The sequence below is a fragment of the Piliocolobus tephrosceles genome, chromosome 1 (assembly GCF_002776525.5).
Source record: "Piliocolobus tephrosceles isolate RC106 chromosome 1, ASM277652v3, whole genome shotgun sequence".
NCBI classification, from domain to species: Eukaryota; Metazoa; Chordata; class Mammalia; order Primates; family Cercopithecidae; genus Piliocolobus; species Piliocolobus tephrosceles.
In genome coordinates, this window is record NC_045434.1 from 182,872,002 (window position 1) to 182,895,051 (window position 23,050).

The window sequence follows — 23,050 nt, forward strand, 5'->3', positions numbered from 1 at the left end:
TGGGGCGGGGCACGGTACGGGCTTCCGGCGGAAGCACTGGAAGCAAGATGGCGGCCGCCGAGACGGTCCTCAAAGGGTATGCTGGTGTGGAGCGAGGCAGGGTCCTCGTGGGCAGTGCAAAGATTGAGCTGGGGGTGGGCAGAGTGGACAGAATAGGGCAGGGTGCGGATCCATAGCCCTACGCATCCTGGGCCAGGTCTGTGCTGCTTCACGCTGTCGACCTGTGAGTGGTGCCCCGTATCTGGCAGCCCAGATCCCTCCCTTTTCCCTACTCCTTTTGACCCTGCACCCAGAGTGGTGGTTGTGATCTGCTACCGTGACCTCAGCCCTCATTCCAAACTGTGGCACCATTCGTTCCACAAACTCCACACCTCTGGCCCATTAGAGGAAGGAGGTCCCAGAATAGCTGGGAAATTACGAAAACAGCCTCACTGCACGGGTTGGTGAATGCTGTGATGCGATTGTATGATGGACGGTGATGTTGAAACCAGTCAGGAATGACCACCCCATCCGGAGAGGTGAGGGTAAACTTTCGGGATGCTCTGAGTCCAGAGATGAGTTTGAAAGATGCAAAGTTAACCAAGCAGCCAAGTTGGGAGCCAGGCTGTTGCCTGAATGGAGACAAGCAGCAAGAGCCAAAACCCAGAGTCTGGCCATACTTAGTATATAGCATACTAAGAAATGTGAATTTTTCTCCGTTGGCCATTGGATTGCTTTTGAAGAATACCAACCAGAAGAGTAATGTAATCGTATTTGTATTTTCTTGGGATAACGGAGGAGATAAAAACAAGGCGATCCCGTTCAGGAAATTGTCGCCATAAACCGGGGCAAAATGTAGGTCAGAAGAGGGAGAGGAGTGTACCTCACAAGTGGTTTTGTTATACCCAGAAGAGTATTGGGAGCCCTCCCTTTCTGCCCTCCCTGTGCTCGTGTTGACAAGGTGTTGGAGCAACTGCACCAAAAGTGTGGAGACATTGATTCAGAATGCTCTTGGTGTCTGCAGAGGGGGTGGAGGACATTTCTTCGTGCTGCTTTTATTCCTTTTGGAAACATCACAGATACTCTGATTCTGCTGTATTATGAAACAGTTGACACTGAAAAGTCCCTCTTAAGTCAGATTCCTGATGCCAGGAAAATAACTTAGTAAAAAATTTTATGTCATGAGCATTCTATGTATGGCTGGTATATAATGCATTTCAGGGGGATGTCTCTTTAGGTCAGCATGGTGGTGATCTTGGAGATGGAAAAGGAAGGTTCTGAGGACAGCAGGGCTAGGATGATGATGTGGCTATGGGTTGAAATTTACAAAAATTAGTCTGTTGGATTTGAGGGTAGACTTTTAAGTTGGAACCATTTGGGGGCTTTGATTTCTCATCATTTAATATAAAAAGTGTATAGTAAAAAGGGCCGGCTCAGTGGCTCAATGCCTGTAATCCCAGCACTTTGGGAGGCCAAGGCAGGCGGATCACGAGGTCAGGAGATTGAGACCATCCTGGCTAACACGGTGTGAGCCACCGCGCCCAGCCCCCAATTTTTTTCTTTTTTTGAGACGAAGTTTTGCTCTTTGTTGTCCAGGCTGGAGTGCAGTGGCATGATCTTGGCTCACTGGAACGTCTGCCTCCTGGGTTCAAGCGATTCTTCTGCCTCAGCCTCCCAAGTAGCTGGGATTACAGGCGTCTGCCACCACGCCCGGCTGATTTTTCTCTTTTTAGTAGAGACAAGGTTTCACCATGTTGGCCAGGCTGGTCTCAAACTTCTGACCTCGTGATCCACCCGCCTTGGCCTCCCAAAGTGCTGGGATTGCAGGCGTGAGCCACTGCGCCCAGCTCTTAGAAAAAAAATTTTAATGTTTGGTTCTTGTTTCACATCACCTGCTGGGTAGGTGTACTCTACCTTATCTGTATACCGGAACTTCCTTCTTGGCAGCTATGCTGTTAAATAGCAGAGTGCAGCAGGGAAGCTCAACCTCAGCAGTGAAGCCTTGGTCTCTGCTTACCTGGTTAAGTTTTTCTTCAATTGGTATCACAGTTACGGTGCAAGTTTCTATTTGATCTTTTGTTTTTATTTTCTAGGTTAAGAATTTTAGACCCAGTTCTGCTACTAACTTTCTGTGTGGACACAAACTCACTGAGCCTTCAGTTCTTCAAATCTTTTTTTTTTTTTTTTTTTTTCTGAGATGGAGTCTCACTCTGTCACTCAGGCTGGAGTGCAGTGGTGCGATCTTGGCTCACTGCAACCTCCGCCTTCCGGGTTCAAGGGATTCTCCTGCTTCAGCCTCCCAAGTAACTGGGACTACAGGCACCTGCCACCACACCTGACTAATTTTTTTTGTATTTTTAGTAGAGACGGGGTTTCACTATGTTGGCCAGACTGGTCTTGAACTCCTGACCTCGTGATCCGCCTGCCTTGGCCTCTCAAAGTGCTGGGATTACAGGCGTGAGCCACCGTACCCAGCCTATACATATTATTATTATTATTATTATTATTATTTTTTTTTTTTTTTTTTATTTTTTTTTTTTTTTTTTTAGAGACGGGGTCTTGCTCTATCACCCAGGCTGGATTGCAGTGTTGATCATAGCTCAAGCGATTTTCCTGCCTCAGCCTCCCAGAGTGCTGTGATTATAGGTGTGAGCCACTGCACCTGGCCTCTTCATGTCTTACAACGGTAAGACTAGCACATTCAGGAGTCCTTCTATCCCTGAGTTTTTTTCGTTTTTTTTTTTTTTTTTTTTTTTTTTATATGGAGACAGAGTCTCTCTGTCGCCTGTCGCCAGGCTGGAGTGCAGTGGCGCGATCTCGGCTCACTGCAACCTCCGCCTCCTGGGTTCAAACAATTCTCCTACTTCAGCCTCCCAAATAGCTGGGACTACAGGTGCATGCTGCCACACCTAGCTAATTTTTTGTATTTTAGTAGAGACGGGGTTTTACCACGTTGCCCAGGCTGGTCTCAAACTCCTGAGCTCAGGCAATTCACCCCACCTCAAAGTGCTAGGATTACAGGTGTGAGCCACCGTGCCCAGCCTATCCCTGAGTTTTATGAAGTAATTCCTACTGCTCTTGGTCTCCCTCAGCTAAAATCAGTTTTTCCTGGGAACAAAGACCATGATGCTCCCTTCTTTAGTAGTCACCTGACCCAATGGTAAGGTCAATGCTCTATACACAATTAAAGCTTGTTTGGAATTAATAATTATTAGATAAACAACTTTTTCTATTTCTGTAAGTTTTATAAACAAAGGTCATCAAAATGCTTGAAAAGCAACTTCAGGTTTTACGTTCTCTAGTGGTACAACTGAATTTTATTTTAATTAGTTAATTAATTTATTTTTGAGATGGAATCTTGCTCTGTCACCCAGACTGAAGTGCAGTGGCGTAATCTGGGCTCACTGCAGCCTCCACCTCCTGGGTTCAAGCGATTGTGCTGCCTCGGGAGCTGGGACTACAGGCGCTTGCCACCATGCCCAACTAATTCTTTTTGTATTTTTAGTAGAGACAGGGGTTTCACTATGTTGACCAGTCTCGTCTTGAACTCCTGACCTCATGATCCACCTGCCTTGGCCTCTCAAAGTGCTGGGATTACAGGCGTGAGCCACCACACCCAGCCTACATATATATATATATTTGTTGTTGTTGTTTGTTTGTTTTTTTTAAGAGACTGTTGTTTGTTTGTTTGTTTTAAGAGACGGGGTCTCACTCTGTCACCCAGGCTGCATTGCAGTGTTGTTGATCATAGCTCAAGCAGTCTTCTTGCCTCAGCTTCCCAAATTGCTGTGATTACAGGTGTGAGCTACCGCACCTGGCCTCTTCATATCTTAAAACAGTAAGACTACTGTGTTCAGGAGCCCTTTTATCCCTGATTTTTTTTTTTTTTTTTTTTATGGAGATGGTCCCTCTCTGTTGCCTAGGCTGGAGTGCAGTGGCGCGATCTCAGCTCATTGCAACCTCCGCCTCCTGGGTTCAAGCAATTCTCCTATCTCAGCCTCCCAAATACCTGGGACTACAGGCGCACACCGCCACGCCAAGCTAATTTTTTGTATTTTAGTAGAGACGGGGTTTCACCATGTTGCCCAGGCTGATCTCAAACTCCTGAGCTCAGACAATCCACCTGCCTCAAAGTGCTAGGATTACAGGTGTGAGCCACCGTGCCCAGCCTATCCCTGAGTTTTATAAAGTAGTAATTCCTACTGCTCTTGGTCTCCCCCAGCTAAAACAAGTTTTTCCTGGGAACAAAGACTATGATGCTTCCGGCTGGGCGCGGTGGCTCACGCCTGTAATCCCAGGACTTTGGGAGGCCGAGACAGGCGGATCCTGGTTAACACGGTGAAACCTCATCCTGGTTAACACGGTGAAACCTCATCTCTACTAAAAGTACACAAAAATTAGCCGGGTGTGGAGGCTAAGGCAGGAGAATGGCGTGAACCCGGGAGGCAGAGCTTGCAGTGAGCCGAGATCGTGCCACTGCACTCCAGCCTGGGCAACAGAGCGAGACTCCGTCTCAAAAAAAAAAAAAAAAGACTGATGCTTCCTTCTTTAGTAGTCACCTGACCCCAATGGTAAGGTCAATGCTCTATACACAAGTAAAGCTTGATTGGAATTAATGATTGTTAGATAAACAACTTTTTCTATTTCTGTAAGTTTTATAAACAAAAGTCGTCAAAATGCTTGGAAAGCAACTTCAGGTTTACATTCCATAGTGGTACAACTGAATTTTATTTTAATTAGTTAATTATTTGTTTTTGAGATGGAGTCTTGCTTTGTCACCCAGGCTGAAATGCAAAGGTGCAATGTAGGCTCACCGCGGCCTCCGCCTCCTGGGTTCAAGTGAGTCTCTTGCCTCAGTGTTTCAAGTAGCTAGGACTACAGGCCTGCGCCATTTCACCCAGCTAATTTTTGTATTTTTAGTAGTGACACGGTTTTACCATGTTGGCCAGGCTGATCTCAAACTCCTGACCTCAGGTGATCTGCCTGCCTCGACCTCCCAAAGTGCTGGGATTATAGATGTGAGCCACTGCGGTCAGCTTGAATTGTACAAAGTTTAAAATTAGTTCATTGTTTATGTATATTTATTTAGAATGAAATGACTAATATTTCTGGATGCATTGCTGAAGAAACCAAGAAAAATCGAAAAATTTGATTTTCATTTTGTAAATGACATCTGGATATGGCATGTTTCCTCCTGTTGCTCACATATTAACAACCCATTTCTGCTTTTGCAGAAAAGCACCAAGGATTCTCTTTTGTTGAATTTGTGTTGGCAGAGGTAAGAAGTTTTCCTTTTAATGTTTTACTAGTGTCACTCTTGTCATTGATTACCAAAGGTGTCAGTCTGTTTGGATGGATGTGGTAGTTTCCTTGGGCTGTTGTAACAAATTACCATAAATTTGGGTGGCTTAAAACAACAGAAATTTATTATCTCACAATTCTGGAGACTAGAAGTCTAAAATCAAGGTGTTGGCAGGACCATGCTCTCTCTGAAGGCTCTCAGGAAGACTTTTTACTTGCTTTCCTGGCTTCTAGTGGCTCCTCACAATTCCTTGTGTAGTGTAGTATCACTCTAGTCTCTGCCCCTGTCTTCACATTCCTTGTATGTGTTTCTGTCTTCTCTTATAAAGATACCAGTCAGGCCCCCCTCTTTTTTTTTTTTTTTTTTTTTTTTTGAGGCAAGGTCTCACTCTGTCACCCAAGCTGGAGTGCAGTGGTGTGATTATAGCTCACTGCTTCCTCTAACTCCTGGGTTCAAATGATCCTGCTACCTCAGCCTCCCAAGTAGCTAGGACTATAGATGCACACCACCATGCCTGCCTAATTTTTAAAATTTTTACAGAGATGGGTGTCTCACTATATTGCTCAGGCTCATCTTCAACTCCCAGCCTCAAGTCATCCTCCCACTTTAGTTCCCCAAAGCACTGAGATTACATGTGAGCTACTGCACCCAGCCCACCACCCAAAAGACCCTATTTCTAAATAAGGTCCGATTCTGAGGTTTAGGTGGATATGAATTTTGGGCGACACTATTCAAGCCACTGTAGTGGCTTGGTAGTGGCTTTTGCAGAGAAACAGGAAGTTCTGGTTGAAGGATGGCCCACCAGGCCTGGCTCAAAGTTCTCCTCCTGTATTCAGAGTATAGAAGATAGGTCTTGGAGAGGCCAGAGCCCTCTGGCCTGGCATCGCTCATTCCTGTTTTACTGTGTGTATTCTCTCTCTCCATCAACTGGGCACCCATCCGTATACCACCAGCTCTAACAGGTAATACACACTCAGTAAAATACAGTCTAGGCAAGTAGGAGGGGAGATTGTGTCTTGTTTTGTGTGCTTGTGCTACTGAGTTTTTACTTGAACACTAAGAAGAGTTGAACTATAGGCATGAACTTTCTCATTGTTTACCTTTGGCAGGATGTTGCAGAAGCTGTCAACAACATGGTATGGCTGACAATCTTTGTTTTTTACTGAAGCTGTTATTTGGTGGTACTTTTTGGTATAGGGAATGCCCATGTACCTATTGTGTTTCCAGTTTCCGTAGTTTCAAAGTTCTATAGCAAGCACAGGTCATCATTATTTGAAATAATTCAGTATGAACTAGCTACCTATAAAATTAATTCTTTTTTTTTTTTTTCCTCCCCGAGACTGAGTCTGCTCTATCATCCAGGCTGGCGCGCAGTGGTGCAGTCTCAGCTCACTGCAACCTCTGCCTCCCGAGTTCACGCGATACTCCTGAATAGCTGGGTTTACAGACACCTGCCACCATACCCAGCTAATTTTTGTATTTTTAGTAGAGATGGGGTATTACCGTTTTAGCCAGTCTGGTCTTGAACTCCTCACCTCAAGTGACCCTCCTGGCTCAGCCTCCCAAAGTGCTGGGATTACAAATGTGAGCCACCACACCCGTCCTAAAATTAATTCTTAACCAGACATCCTTCTCATTTCACATTTGTTGAATACCAACCACCTTTGTTGGCCAATCTCTTGACCATTTTGCAGGGGTCAGCAAACTACAGCCCGTGGTCCAAATCATCCCACAGTCTGGTTTTGGTCTATTTTTTTTTTTTTTTTTTTTGAGACACAGTCTCGCTGTATTACCCAGGCTGGAGTGGAATGCAGTAGCACGATCTCGACTCACTACAACCTCCACCTCCTGGGCTCAAGCAATCCTCCCACCTCTGCCTCCCAAGTAGCTGGGACTACAGGTGTGTGCTACCACGCCCAGCTAATTTTAGTATTTTTTTGTAGAGACGGGATTTTGCCATGTTGCCCAAGCTGGTCTTGAACTCCTGAGCTCAAGCAATCTACAACCTTAGGCTCTCAAAGTGCCACAGTCTGTTTTTTGTGTCCTTTGAGCTAAATAATTGTTGTCTTTTAAAGGGTGTAGGGGAAAAAGGCCCAATATGCAGGAGAGGCTCTATGTAGCCTACAAAACCAAAAATATTTACTATCTAGCCCTTTTCAGAAAATTTGCTAATGCCCTAGGCTAGAACAATGTACTGCAAATAAAATGTAATGTGATTGCAAGGTCAGTTTTTTTTTTTTTTTTTTTTTTTTTTGACAGTCTCACTCTTTTGCTCAGGCTGGAGTGCATTGGCGCAATCTTGGCTCACTGCAGCCTCTGCCTTCTGGATTCAAGTGATTTTCCTGCCTCAGCCACCCAAGTAGCTGGGATTACAGGCGCACACCACTATGCCCAGCTAGTTTTTGTCTTTTTAGTAGAGACAGGGTTTACCATGTTGGCCAGGCTGGTCCTGAACTCTTGATTTCAAGTGATCTGCCAGCCTCAGCCTCCCAAAGTGCCAGGATTACAAGCATGAGCCACCACGCCCAGCCTGCAGGGTCAGTTTGTGAATCTTATGTAAGAGCAGCGTTTCATGTAGTATATGAAAGTGATTATGGAGAACTGCTGTGATTAGCTGTAGTCAGAAACAGCCATTGGAGAGTTAGGTTCTCTTAAACCAATTAACACCTGAAGAAGAGAAAATCTGCAAGGATTGTGACAAATTGAGTGCTTCAAAAGAAAATGATTTGAGGCTGAGTGAGGTGGCTCACATAATCTCAGCACTTTGGGAGATGGAGGCGGGAGGATCGCTTGAGGCCAGGAGTTCAAGACCCAACCTGGGCAATAGTGAGGCCCTGTTTCTACAAAATAATGATAATTTTCTTTTGTTTGTTTGTTTTTGAGACAGAGTCTTGCTCTGTCGTCCAGGCTGGAGTGTAGTGGCACAGTCTTGGCTCGCTGCAGCCTCTGCCTCCTGGGTTCCAGCGATTCCCCTGCCTCAACCTCCTGGGTAGCTGGAATTACAGGAGCATGCCACCATGCCTGGCTAATTTTTGTATTTTTAGTAGAGATGGGGTTTTGCCATGTTGGCCAGGCTACTCTCGAACTCCTGACCTCAGGTGATCCTCCTGCCTCGGCCTCCCAAGGTGCTGGGATTATAGGTGTGAGCCACCACGCCTGGCCAAATAATATTTTAAGAAAAGAAAATGATTTTAATTCCTATTGCCACTGTAACAAATTACTACAAATTTAGTGGCTTAAAACAAGACAAGTTTATCTTATACTTTTAGAGGTCAGAAATCCAAAAGGGGTCTCACTGGGCTAACATCAAGCTGTTGTCAGGGCTCTGTTGCTTCTGGGGGCCCCAAGGAGAATCTGTTTCCTTGCCTTTCCCAGCTTCTAGAGGCTACCCACATTTTTTGGCTCTTGGCCCCTTCCACTTCAAAGCTAGCAATGGCCTCTCAAATCTTTCTCACACTGCATCACTTTGAAGCTGTCTACTTCTCTTTTCCATATTTAGATGACTCTTGTGATTACATTGGGTCCATCTGAATAATCCCAGGTAATAATTTTATTTTAAGATTAGCTAGCAACCTTAATTATATCTGCAACCTTAATTCTTTCCTGTCGTATAACATAACATATTCATAGGTTCTGAGAAATAGACTGTGGACATCTTTGGAGAGCCATTCTGCCTACCACAAAACCCTTAAATGCCCCCCGCCCCCTGCTTTTTATTTTTATGATCAATATTCATGACTAAATATGAAACAAGGATGTCATTTAATGCTAGCATTCCATTTTTTTTAAATTACTGGGAATAAAATTAGTACCTGATCCATCTTTTTTCTAAGAACAAAGGACATAGCTGTAATTATAACCTCAGTCTTACTAAATTAAGGAATCTTTTTTCATATAACTTTTAGTTCTCATGAAAAGGCCCAAAACAAACTTCTTTTGAAGTATCAGTTGTTCTTGGCTAATGAAATATTCCTACACTTCATTCCATGTTCTTTGTTACGCCTTCATCAAACATGCCCCTCAGCGGTCAACAATACCAGTTTTTCTCCAGGTCAAAGCTGATCTTGACTTTCTAAGGTGGACTCAAGTACTTGGTAACTACATTTTACCCTCATAGTTTCAGAGTCCTGAGCTCAAATCGAAAGATCTTGCCAGCACAAACCTTCCTGTTTGTTGGTATTAAAGAAAGGAAGTGCATGGTGGCTCAAGGGCATTCTAGTGGTTAGTTTTGTGCTTAGCCTGCTTATGGGGTGCAGGCTCGCAGGCTTGGAATCACAAGCAAGTCTCAGGCTCCTGGGAGGTAAGTGGAAGACTGTCAGGTATTCTTTTAACCCAACAGGTTTAAGCAGCTGAGTTGTATTTCAGTCTTTTCAGAATGAATCTGAGCTCTTTGGGTGGACAATTTCTGTCAATTTGGCCAAACCGATGAGAGTTAAGGAAGGCTCTTCCTGACCGGGTGAGTGGGAGCAACTCACAGATTCCCTGTCATGTCCACAACTCCACAACGTTGGCCTTGTGGCGTTGGTTCAAGCAAGTCTTACGCCTCAGCCTCCCAAGTAGCTGGGATTACAGGCATGTGCCACCACGCCTGACTAATTTTTGTATTTTTAGTAGAGATGGGGTTTCACCATGTTGTCCAGACTGGTCTCAAACACTGGCCTCAAGTGACCCACCCACCTCGACCTCCCAAAGTGTTGAGATTATAGGCATGAGCCACCGTGCCTGGCCCTTGGCTGCATTTTTATCCCAGTCCTACTTCCTCTTGTAGTGATGGTATGAATACAATTAGAGTGGTTTATAGTGGAGAAGAGAATGTAGCACCTCCATGGAAATAACCAGTTTGAGATTCCCAGCAAAGCTGGAGGCACTGCCCCACGTAAAAGTCTAACTTTTGGACACAGATGTAGACTATGCCATATCAGCCTTGACACAGGCTGGGACATTGCTTTTGGCTTGACTTAATTCCTCCTCCTTATTCACTTCTGTTAAGAGCTGGACTTAGGGCCTGATACTTCCCAGTGATGACTTTTCTTGTTTTGGAGAGTTCCTAAGAGGGAACTTCTGACTGTGAAACCCTACATAGTGAGTCCACTTTGCTGACCAAAGCAGTGAGGAACTGGACATAGCTAATTAGCTATTGGCTGATGGCTTGAATTTCTTAACATTCATTTGATTCCTTCCTTTCAGTTTGGTCAGATGAAGACTGGGTGGAGAAGTTTGCTGGGAAGTGGATAAAGAGGAAGATGGTTGAGACCTCCCAAAGCAGAAAGCCAGGAGGGAGAATGAAAGTTCATGCTTCCAGAGGAGAGGCTGCTGTTTGCCACATAGGGAATTTCTGAGGTGAGTGGTGCTGGATGAATTTAAAGGAAAAGTTTTGGGTTTCTTATCCAAGTGAGAAATATCTTATGTGGGCGCAGGTATTTGTGATTGCTACTGAGCAAGGTGGATATCTGAGATGAGAAAGGATAGTGAGTATTCTGCATCACCAGCATCCACTGTCCTCCTAGTCTTTGGCAGCAGGCTCGCTGTCTTCGTGTTCTTGCCCTGATTCCAAGGGGGCAGAATCATGTAGGGGCCCGTTCCCCTCAGTCAGTACACAGCCGCAAGGCTCTCTCTGCCCTCTCCACTTGCTCCTGCTTTTCCATCAGACCATCCTGACTGTTGCTTCCCAGGATAATTTATGGGCTCCTCCTCCTCTGTCCACCCTTTGAGCAGTGATATTTCCCTGAATTCCTTCCTTAGCCCTCAGCTCCTCTCTCCACATTATCCTTGTACCATGTCAGCCACTTCTATCTCCTAAGGTTATAATGATCTTTCATTGTCCGAATGATATTCTGATCTCTATCCCTAGCCCTGACCTTTCACCTATTTCTGTCTGGATGTCTTATAGGCACCATAAATAAAGCATATCCCAAATGGGTTTCATCACCTTTCTGGTCTTTTTTTATGCCCAATCTTAGTTCACTTTGCCATCTTCAGCATAGTCACACCCAAACCAGATTCCTTGGTGCCAGCTTAGATCCCTCACTATATTTCATACCTAATGCATTGCCATACCCTGCTAATTTTATCTTTTAAATCTTGCATTTCTCCTCTCCAGTTTTCTTCTGCCACTGTTGTCTTGACTGAGACCTTATCCTCTCTCCTGTGAATAATTGGAGTAGCTTCTTAACTGGTCTCCCTGCTCCAGGCCTGTTTTCCTCCTATCCTTAGCAGCCAGAGGAAGCTTTCTAAAGGGCAGATCTGACTATATCACTCTCCTCAAGCATTCTAGGGACTCCCTTGATTTATAGGTTTATTGAGCCCAACCCTCATCAAAAGGGACAGAAGGCCTCTGTATGTTCTGATTCCTGCTTATGTCTCCATATTTTATCCCCATTTTATATACTAGGAAACAAGAGTTTGTAGATACCTGTAAATCTCTATGTTTTGGTGTAAGTCATTCCTCTGCCTGCAGTATCCTTTCCCATTTATTTTATGTGGCTAATGCCTGCTTATTTCTCATAGCGCAGCCCATTTACTACCTTCTCCAGGAAGCTTTTCTTAATCCTCCAGTGAGTGAGGCAAGTATCACTCTGGGCTCCCATGGCCTCTGGGTTCCTGCGGCACCCTCTGTCCTGGCATTATATGTAAATGTGATTATATAGAAATGTGACTGCATTATATTGAAATTACTTATTTAACAAATGTCTAAATATTGCTTGCTCTATGCTAGGCACTGTTCTAAGTGCTCTACTAATATTTAATCCTAATTACAATTATTTGAGATAAGTACTATTATTATTCCCAGTTCTAGGTGAGGAAGCTGGGGCACAGTGAGGTCAGTACCTTGTTCAGTGTTATACAGTTCATAATGGTGGAACTGAGGTCTGAACTAAGGCTGTAGAGCTCCAGGATCTGTGTGCCTCTTACATTGTGGGTATCCCTCCCCCACTGGCTAGCCAGTTCCTCAAGGCCAGAGGCCATATCTATCTAACTGCCTATCTGTTTTTTATTTTTTGAGTCAGGGTCTTGCTTTGTTGCCCAGGCTGGAATACAGTGGTACCATCACAGCTCACTGCAGCCTTGACCTTCCAGGCTCAAGTGATCTTCCTGCCCCAGCCTTCCAAGTAACTGGAACTACAGGCACACCACCATACTCAGCTAAATTTTTCATTTTTTATTTTGTAGATACAGGGTCTCACTGTGTTGCCCAAATTGGTCTCAGAACTCCTGGGCTCAAGCAGTCCTCTTGCCTTGGCCTCCCAAAGTGCTGGGATTACAGAGTGAGCCACAACACCCAACTATATCTATTTATTTAAGAATCCCAGTACTTAGCCTGATAGCTCAATACCTCTATGTTGAACTATTAATCCAAAAAAACAATAGAGTTGGCTGGGCGTGGTAGCTCACACCTGTAATCCCAGCATTTTGTGAGGCCAAGGTGGGCAGATCACGAGGTCAGGAGTTCGAGACCAGCCTGACCAACATGGTGAAATCCGTCTCTACTAAAAATACAAAAATTAGCCGGGCATGGTGGCACGCGCCTGTGATCCCAGCTACTCAAGAGGCTGAGGCAGGAGAATCACTTGAACCCAGGAGGTGGAGGTTGCAGTGAGCTGAGATCGTGCCACTGCACTCCAGTCTGGGTGACAGAGTGAGACTCCATCTCAAAAAACAAACAAAAAATAGAGTTTTCTCTATTACACAAATTGGAGGGTTTGCACTGAGTGTTGTATTTATCCTCTATCCAGTCTTATCTTGGAGCACAAAGCAAAAAGCGGCAGCATCCTCCACTGTCTCTGCAAACTTAGGCCTGAGCAAGAGGGCTGCCTGCTTGCTTCCATGTAGCCAGCCAGTGTATTTACAGGGCCAAGTATAGAGGGAGAAGGGGGTGGCACATGGATGGTTTTGTTTAACTGGAAGACAGTGTGTAGACTGGAACTAGCATTTGAAGATGTTGAGAGCTGTGGATCATGGGCAAGAAAAGCTCTGTTCTGTGACTGTGGGGCAGGAGGAGGAAACTGATACTTCTGAGGGTGAGCGCGATGAGATAACATGCCTGTGTATGGGCCTCAGGTTAGACAGTGCTGAGGTCTCCTGTCACTAGGCATCCAGCTGGGTGCTACGGCTGTGGCTCCTGTCTCCTGCAGCCCTGTCAGGGCCCAAGGCCTTCCCTGTCAGCACTTGCTGCAGCCTACTCACTGAAGTTGTGTTCTGGGTGGGTGTGTAGAATACTCGCACTCCTACTTGGGGCATCAGGGAGCTCTCTAGCAATTTCTTCTGCACCTAGGGAGAGCCCACTGCTAAAAAGGCCTGGTCAAATCCTCAGATGTACATGGACATCAAGATTGGGAACAAGCCAGCTGGCTGCATCCGAATGCTCCTGCGTTCCGATGTCGTGCCCATGACAGCAGGTGAGCAGGATGCCATGGTCAGGACAGCGGGACACTGGTGGCTGAGCAAGATGGGGAGGAAGCTACCTGGAGTCCTGGGCCCTTAACACTATTTCCATCTGAGGCATCTCAGATCCCAGCATTTAGTAACATGAGGCACAGCAGGCATTGTTGAAGCTCTATAAAGGCTTAGAACCATTAGAAAGAATAGGCAACTGAAAGTATAAACAGTTTTAATTATCTTCTGGTTTGATTTTATTGTTGGGTTTTTTTTTTTTTTTTTTTTTGTAATTTTTTTTGGATATATTTTCAAACTTACAGATATATAGAATGAGAATTCTGTAAGAATATTTCAAGGGGCCAGGTGCAGTGGCTCACACCTGTAATCTCAGCACTTTGGGAGGCCACAGTGGGAGGATCACTTGAGGCCAGGAGTTTGAGCTCAGCCTGGGCAACACAGCAAAAGACTCCATCTCTACAAAAAATACAAAATTAGATGGGTATAGTGGGATGTGCCTGTAGTTCCAGCTAGTTGGGAGGCTGAGACAGGAGGATTGCTTGAGCCCAGGAGGTTGAGGCTGCAGTGAGCCATAATTGCACCACTACACTCCAGTCTTGGCAACAGAGCAGGGCCTTGTCTTAAAAAAAGAAAAAGAAAAAAAGCATAGTTAGAGGAATTCTTATATATCCTTTACCTATTCATTAATTTCCTTTTTTTGTCCTGTATGGTTTATCATTTTCTTTACGTACATTGTACACAGATGCGTATATGTATTTTTTCCCTGTTCAATTGAGAAGTTGAAGACCATGCACCTTTACTCCTAAATACTTCAGTATGTATTTCCTAAGAACCAGAATATTCCCTTGCATAATCAGAGTATAGCTATCAAAATTACAAAATGTAACATTGAGTGATGAGCCATATTCAAATTTTATCACTTGTCCCAATATTGTCCTTTATAGTAATTTTTAGCAATTTTTTTTTCCCTGACAAGGATTCCCACATTGATTTAGTCGTCAAGTCTCTTCAGTCTTATTTGAAACCATTCCTTAATTTTTCATTGTCTTTTTTGATCTTGACATCTTTGAAAAGAATAGGCCAGTTGTGTTTAAGGATGCTTCTCAGTTTATATTTGTCTAGTACTTCCTCATGATTAGATTTAGGTTATGTGTTTTGGCAGCAACAGCACAGAAGCAGTGTTGTTAGTGCATCGTATGAGGAAGTACATGATGTCAGTTCAGATGTTTGCGATGTTAATTTTGTTTATTTGGTTAAGGAGTTATTTGCCAAGTGTCTTCACTGGAAAAAAATGCAATTTTTTTTTTTTTCTTTGAGACAGGATCTAGTTCTGTTGCCCAGGCTGGAGTGCAGTGGTGTGATCACGGCTCACTGCAGCTCACTGCAGCTTCAAACTTCCAGGCTCAAGTGATCCTCCCAGTTCAGCTTCCCAAGTAGCTGGGACCACAGGCATGCACCACCATGCCCAGCCAATTTTTTATTTTTTATTTTGTACAGATGGGGGTTTCACTGTGTTTCCCGGCTAATTTTTATATATATATATATTTTTTTGTAGAGATGGTGGGGTTTTGCCATGTTGTCCAGTCTGGTCTTGAACTGGACTCAAGTGATCCTCTCACCTCGGCCTCCCAAAATGCTGGGATTACAGACATGAGTGACCGCACCCAGCCAGAAAAGTACTATTTTTAAGGGTATCAATCAGAAGCTAAAAGTTTGTCTCCTTACTATTCAGCTCATCTCCCAGAGGTAGCTAGTATTGACAGTTGTGTTTTCCTTTTTTCTTAAATATTCATGAAGACCTTTTTTTTACCCATAATCTTTTTTGTTGTAATCTAGCTTTTAAAAATGTTTCTTAAAGTCATAATTACACATAGTTTAAAGAAAATCGTTCTGTAATAAAACATTCTTCTGCCCCCCACCCAACATCATTTTTCTGCCCTACCAGAGGCAACATTCATTTCTTTTAACTATTTTAATTATTTGGGCTTTTATTGCTATGTCTCTGAAAAATATACTCATGTAACTGTTAGTAATCCCAGGCTGGAGTGCCATGGCATGATCTTGGCTCACTGCAACCTCCGCCTCCCGGGTTCAAGTGATTCACCTGCTTCAGCCTCCCAAGTAGCTGGGATTACAGGCGCCTGCCACGATGTCCGGCTGGTTTTGTATTTTTAGTAGAGACAGGGTTACACCATATTGACCAGGCTGGTCTCGAACTCCTGACCTCAGGTGATCCGCCCACCTCTGCCTCCCAAAGCGCTGGGATTACAGTGTGAGCCATGGCGCCTGGCCTCCCTCCTCTACTATCCATTTTAGATACCTCTCATCCTTACCTCAGCTGGCTCCTCTGCTAATCTAAATGGCTTATCTGCTGGGGTGACCTAGACCTTTGTCTGTGGGGATTTGAGCTCCTGGTCATTATATACCTTCTCAGGTCATGGCTGCCTAGCACAATTGGATAGGGGAGTCCAAATGTTTATTCAGTTGTCTTAAGAGCAGTTTATAGAAAGTCCATCTTTGCCCCAGTGATTTAAGATGCCAAGCTTTATGAAATACTTAATATACTTAATTCCTTTACATATATGTGTGTGTGTGTGTGTGTGTGTGTGTATATATATATATATATATTTTATTTTTTTTTTTTTGAGACAGAGTTTCACTCTTGTTGCCCGGGCTGGAGTGCAATGGCATGATCGCAGCTTACTGCAGCCTCCGCCTCCTGGGTTCAAGTGATTCTCCTGCCTCAGCCTCCTGAGTAGCTGGAATTACAGGTGCATGCCACCACACTTAGCTAATTTTCTGTATTTTTAGTAGAGACAGGGTTTCACCGCGTTGGTCAGGCTGGTCTCGAACTCCTAACCTCAGGTGATCCACCTGCCTTGGCCTCCCAAAGTGCTGGGATTACAGACCTGAGCCACCACACCTGGCCTATGTATATATTTTAATAGAGATGAGGTCTTGCCATGTTGCCCAGGCTGGTCTCCAACTTCTCTGCTCAGGCAATCCTCCTGCCTTGGCCTCCCCAAGTACTGAGATTACAGATGTGAGCCACCATGCCCAGCTGAAATACTGAATTTTCATACGTATCTGGGTCTATTTCTGGACTTTCTCTTCTTTTCACCTAGTCTGTTCAATCTGTTTGTGTGCCACTTCCACAATTAAGCATTTAGTTTAAATAAAGGTACTAAGTACTTTTTTCGATTTGGAGAGCTGGAGTTTGTGGGGGGTGTGTGTATTTTATTTTAGAGACAGGGTCTCACTTTGTCACCTAGGAGTGTGCCACCACACCTGGCTAATTTCTGTATTTTTAGTAGAGATGGGGTTTTGCCATGTTGGCCAGGCTGGTCTCGAACTCCTGACTTCAGGTGATCCACCCACCTCAGCCTCCCAAAGTGCTGGGATTACAGGCATGAGCCACCGTGGCTGGGACCCAACTAATTATTTGTGTTTTTGTAGAGATGGCGTGTTACAGAGAGCTGGAGTTTTAATGATCTAGTTAGATATTCTTACCTCAGACCTTTCCCTTTCTCAATCCCAGAGAATTTCCACTACCCGCGCACCCATTTAAAGGACTCAGCTTCAAGAGAAGCAGCTTCCACCGCATTATCCCCCAGTTTATGTGCCAGGGCAGTGATTTCACAAACCACAGCAGCACCAGGGGCAAGTCCATCTACAAGAAGAAGTTTGATGATGAAAACTTTATCTTCAAACACACAGGACCAGGTAGGAACTACTCATCTGTGGTGACAAGGGAGGCGGGGCAAGGGCGGCTGGCTGTGCAGGATGGAAGGATGAGCCGTGGTTCTGGCTGAGAAACGGAGCTGGAGGAGACCCAGCCACCAGACACAGGAGGACCGTTCAGCCTTGCCAGGGTGGAGTTAACTTTGGGCTTTGAAAAGCTTTTTTTGTTTTTTATTTTGGCTTATTTCAGTTCCCATTTGTCTCCTTTCATTAAAAGAGGAAGACGCATAAATGCCTGGGTCTGCTCCTACAGTGGTGTCTTGTTATTGTTTTTGTAACTTTTTATTTTATGTAATGTCAAGCTCACGGAAGAGTTACAAGAATATTGTGATGAACCCCACATACCTTTGCTCGCGTTTACTCAGGTTCACCAGTTGTTTATATTGGTGAACATCATTTCCTATTTATTCTCCTTCTGTATATATTTATAGACAGTGTGTATTTTTTTAGAGCCATTTGAGAGTAAGTTGGAGAGTTCATGTTCGTCCACCACTAAATACTTCAGCTTGTATTTCATAAGAAACAGGGTATTTTTAATATTACCAGGACATAGTTCTCAAAATCAGAAAACGAACACTGCTACAATACTATTCTCTCATCTGCAGTGCATATTCAGATTTCCTCATGTGATACCACATCATCCTTTTGGGGGTTTTCATGGTTGGCACATGTCCTAGACTCATAGATGCGCTGCCCATCCACCCGCACCACACTGCCCTGTTGCCTCACTCACATCCCACGCACCGTCACTGGACACACTCTCCTTCCTCTTGTGAAGGAGCGCGCTGCCTCTGTCTCATGCTCCTTACCTAGTGCAGAACTCAGTGTGCTGGAGAAAAGCACAGCCCTGAGCTATCTGGTCCCTCTTGAGTTGAGGGGCTCAGGTCTTAAGGGCACCTTGAGCAATACCCAGTGGTCCTCCCAGATTGCTGGAAGTACTTGTCATCCATGGTCTGACTGGAAAACACACCTTTTCTTCACTCCTCAGCCCTCCAGCATTGCTTCATACACTCTCCCCCTCAACTGATGGTGTCACTTATTTATAGAAACAATCATAAGAGAACTATTTAGTCTTCCCACAGCCAGATCTAATCCCCTGCCTGCATCATTCTCTCCTGCCTGGCCTGCTTGCCTTCCTGTGACAATGGTGGCCTCCCTCTTGTCTTATCTTTTGCCCCATGGTGTCTTCCCTCAGTCTTCCCTTGTCTCTTCCTCCTCCTAGTCTCTACATTTTTGGAGGGACCCAGTGCTCACCATGGCTTTTCTTTATCTGTATTCACTCTTTACCTTAATAGTTCTCACCCTTTTAGCCTAGCACCTGCCTCTTACAGCTCATGCTCTAGTGTGCTGAGATGGAAGTCTCAGCTCTATACCCTTCCAGTGAATGCCTAATTAAAAACACGGTATCGGCTGGGTGCAGTGGCTCATGCCTGTAATCCTAGCACTTTGGGAGGCTGAGGTGGGAGGATTGCTTGAACCCAGGAGTTTGAGACCAGCTTGGGCAACATGGCAAGACCCCATCTCTACAGAAAATACAAAAATCAGTTAGGCATTGTGGCGAACACCTGTAGTCCCAGCTACTCAGGAGGCTGAGGTGGGAGGATGGCTTGAGCGGGGGAGGTGGAGGTTGCAATGAGCCAAGATTGCACCATTTGGACTCCAGCCTGGGTGATAGAGTGAGACTCTGTCTCAAACAAAAAAACCCACAGTATTATGCCATAGTTGTAATATAAAGGGAAATTAAAGGAAAATAATTGGTAATAACATAATATGCATTTCAGTATTCAAATGCTTGGACACAACTACATGTATGAAGTACTTGAACATGTGTACTTATGCCTAGAGCCGCACTTGGTAGTGTGGATTGATTCAGGTATGTTGTTTTGGCAGAATCAAAGTAACATGATGTTTTGAAATAGTAAAAATCTCTTAGTAAAATTCTGAACAAAAAGAAATGAAAAAAATTGATACAAAAAAATTATTTGGATTTATATGGAACGTGGAGTTAGGTTCTAGGCTCAGATCATTACAAATAGATTTTTCTTATCTACGTGAATGTTATTCAGGGCTTTTGAAAGTACAGGTTTTAGAATAGCTCTCCATTAGGTAGGAGACTGCAGGACATCTAGAGCACTCCCTGATCCCTTCCTTCTAATGCCAGTAGCACCCTATTACCACCAAAAATAGACTGCAATTTCTGGTAGCCCCTAGGGGGCAGTATGACACCACTGAGAACCCATGCCCTGGGCAATCACGCTGCCCAGTCCCAGGACTTTCAGTGAAATCACTGAGTTAAGTTTGTCCACATGGGTCTCCATGCTGATGGCTCCCTGAGTTCCAGACTCCTGTCCAACCACCTACCTGTCACTTTTGCTGGGTATCCCACAAGCATCTCACACTTCACATGTCCAAAATGTGGCCTTGGCCTTCTCCTCCACACCCTTCCTCCCCCTTTTCTCTGTTTCAGTAAATGACTCCACCATCCACTTAGCTGCTTGGTCAGAAACTTAGGAGTCATCATGGACTCCTGTGTCACCTACAGGTCACATCTATCTGACTTCAAGTCATCTCCTGGCCCAGCCACTCTTCACCCGTCCACCATGACCACCAAGTCCTGTTTCCAGCCTGGTTGCTTCACCCTCATAGTCTGATCTTCACCTGGCAGTCAGAGTGATTGTTTTTTTGTTTTGTTTTGTTTTGTTTTTTGAGACGGCGTCTTGCTCTGTCGCCCAGGCTGGAGTGCAGTGGCCGGATCTGGGCTCACTGCAAGCTCTGCCTCCCGGGTTTACGCCATTCTCCTGCCTCAGCCTCCCGAGTAGCTGGGACTACAGGCGCCCGCCACCTCGCCCGGCTAGTTTTTTGGGTTTTTTTTTGTATTTTTTAGTAGAGACGGGGTTTCACCGTGTTAACCAGGATGGTCTCGATCTCCTGACCTCGTGATCCGCCCGTCTCGGCCTCCCAAAGTGCTGGGATTACAGGCTTGAGCCACCGCGCCCGGCCCAGAGTGATTGTTTTTAATCATAAATCTGATAACATCATCCTCCTGCTGACCCATCCTGCACTGTGCGTGGGACCCCGTCCTACAGGACTAACCCAGCTTGGGTCCTGGCACCTCTCTGTACCCCTAGGATGTGCTGCTGCCCCTTGCCCTCTGCATCCATAGGCAATCTCACTGTTTCTCAGACATGCTGAGCTCACTCCTGCCTCAGGGCCTTTGCATATGCCCTTTCCTCTCCTGGAGTGTTCTTCCTCCACTGTCCAGATGGTTCACACCCACTTCCTTCAGATGCCACGCATGTGTCCCCTCGGCTGACAGGCCTACCCTGACCTCTCCCTAAAATAGGCTTTCCTGCCATCTCACTCTTCTTTTTAATCAGCTTCAGTTTTCTTCTTATGCTTATTACCTGAAATTGTGTTATACATTTATTATTTTACTTATTTATTTTCTGTCTCCCTTTCTCCCATGTCAGCCTCATGAGGGCAGGACTTAGGCTTTCTTGTTCACCATTGTATTCTGGAACAGTGTCTGGCACACAGCAAGCATGCAATAAATATTTGAATATTTATTTTAAAAAGCTATTGGTTGGGTGTGGTGGCTCATGCCTATAATCCCAGCACTTTGGGAGGCCAAGGCTGGCAGATCACCTGAAGTCAGGAGTTAGAAACCAGCCTGGCCAACATGGTGAAACCCCGTCTCTGCTAAAAATACAAAAAAAAAAAAAAAAAAAAAAAAAGCCAGGTGTGGTGGTGGATACATGTAATCTCAGCTACTTGGGAGGCTGAGGCAGTAGAATTTCTTGAACCCAGGAGGCGGAGGTTGCAGTGAGCCAAGATCGCGCCACTGCACTCCAGCCTGGGCGACAGAACAAGACTCCATCTCAAAAAAAAAGTTATTAACAGGCTGCTCTGTTAAGTGCCAGGCTCTCTGATTGACTCTGGGAATCAGGTGGAATGGAGCCAGGTGTGGTGGCTCATGCCCGTAATCCCAGCACTTTAGGCCTAGGCAGGCAGATTGCTTGAGCCCTGGAGTTTGACACCAGCCTGGGCAACATGGCAAAACCCCGTCTCTATAAAAAATACAAAATTAGCTGGGCGTGGTGGTGTGTGCCTGGTCACAGCTACTTGAGAGCCTGTGGCGGGAGGATCACTTGATCCTGGGAGGTTGAGGCTGCAGTGAGCTATGATTGGGCCACAGCACTCCAGCCTGGATGACAGAGTGAGATCGTGTCTCAGAAAACAAACAAAAAGAGTAGAATGGGACATGGTTCCCCTATGAAGGGGGTACCCAGTCTAGAGGCCCAGCCATGAAGAGGGGAGTTTCTTATTGCCACAATGAGCTGTAGCTCCTTATCCTATGCCCCCTAGTCCCCTGGCAAACCCAGGCTTTTTGTTTGTTTGTTTTGTTGTTGAGGCAGAGTCTTGCTCTGTCTCCCAAGCTGCAGTGCAGTGGCATGATCTTGGCTCACTTGCAGCCTCAACCTCCTGAGCTCAAGCGATCCTCCTGCCTCAGCCTCCCAAGTAGCTGGGACTAGTAGGTACATACCACCACACCTGGCTAGTTTTAAATTTTTTCTTTTATTTTTTTTTTTTTGAGATGGAGTTTTGCTCTGTCGCTCAGGCTGGAGTACAGTGGCGCGATCTGGGCTCACTGCAAACTCCGCCTCCCAGGTTCATGCCATTCTCCTGCCTCAGCCTCCCAAGTAGCTGGGACTACAGGCGCCCGCCACCACACCCGGCTAATTTTTTGTATTTTTAGTAGAGACGGGGTTTCACCGTGTTAGCCAGGATGGTCTTGATCTCCTGACCTCCTGATCCACCTGCCTCGGCCTCCCAAAGTGCTGGGATTACAGGTGTGAGCCACCACGCCCGGCCGTTTTAAATTTTTTGTAGAGATGGGAGTTTTCTCTGTTGCTCAGGCTGGTCTTGTATTCCTGGGCTCAAGCGATCCTCCTGCCTTGGCCTGCCAAAGTGCTGGGATTACAGGCGTGAGCCATGGTGCCTGGCCCCAGGCTTTTTAGACTGAACTGACATCACCTCCTTCAGAAAGCCTTCATGATGAGTGTTTATGTGAGTGTCTCTTTCTGTTTTTCACAAACACTTACATGACTCTAGTGCTCCCATTCTATGCACAAATGTCTGTGTCACTGAGTTGTGCCATTTTGTAGTGTAATTATCTTTTTAACAGCTTTAGTAGGATATTATTTACATACCATCCAGTTTGCCCATTTAAAGTACACATTTTAATGGTTTTTAATGTATTCACAGAGTTGTGCAACCATCACTACAAGTAATTTTAGAACATTTTATCACCCCAAAAGGCAGCTTCATACCCTTTAGCACTTGCTCCCTATCCTGTTGGTCCCCTGCCCTGGGAAACCCCAATTCACTTTATGTCTTTATAGATTTTCCCATTCTAGGCATTTAATATATAAGTGGAATCATACAATATGTAGGGTTTTGTGAGTGTCTTCTTTCACTTAGCATAATGTTTTCAAGGTTCATCCATGATGTAGCATGGATGAAGAAGCATTCCTTGTTTTTTTTTGTTTTGTTTTTGAGACGGAGTCTCCCTCTGTCGCCCAGGCTGGAGTACAGTGGCGTGATCTCAGCTCACTGTAAGCTCCACCTCCCGGG

The 23,050-nt window shown here is 45.1% G+C and overlaps 1 long non-coding RNA gene across 2 annotated transcripts; it reads left to right on the top strand.

Moving 5' to 3' along the window:
* The first annotated feature begins 25 nt into the window (after nucleotides 1-25).
* On the top strand, nucleotides 26-17,397 carry LOC111548674. 2 transcript variants are annotated; one of them, XR_003309707.1, is made up of 5 exons: nucleotides 26-76; nucleotides 5,214-5,257; nucleotides 6,391-6,417; nucleotides 10,469-10,621; nucleotides 17,214-17,397. It is a non-coding gene; the product is annotated as an uncharacterized LOC111548674 (long non-coding RNA). The 2 variants fall into 2 exon arrangements; XR_004228528.1 differs by lacking the exon at nucleotides 26-76 and adding an exon at nucleotides 83-518.
* The last annotated feature ends 5,653 nt before the right edge of the window (nucleotides 17,398-23,050 follow it).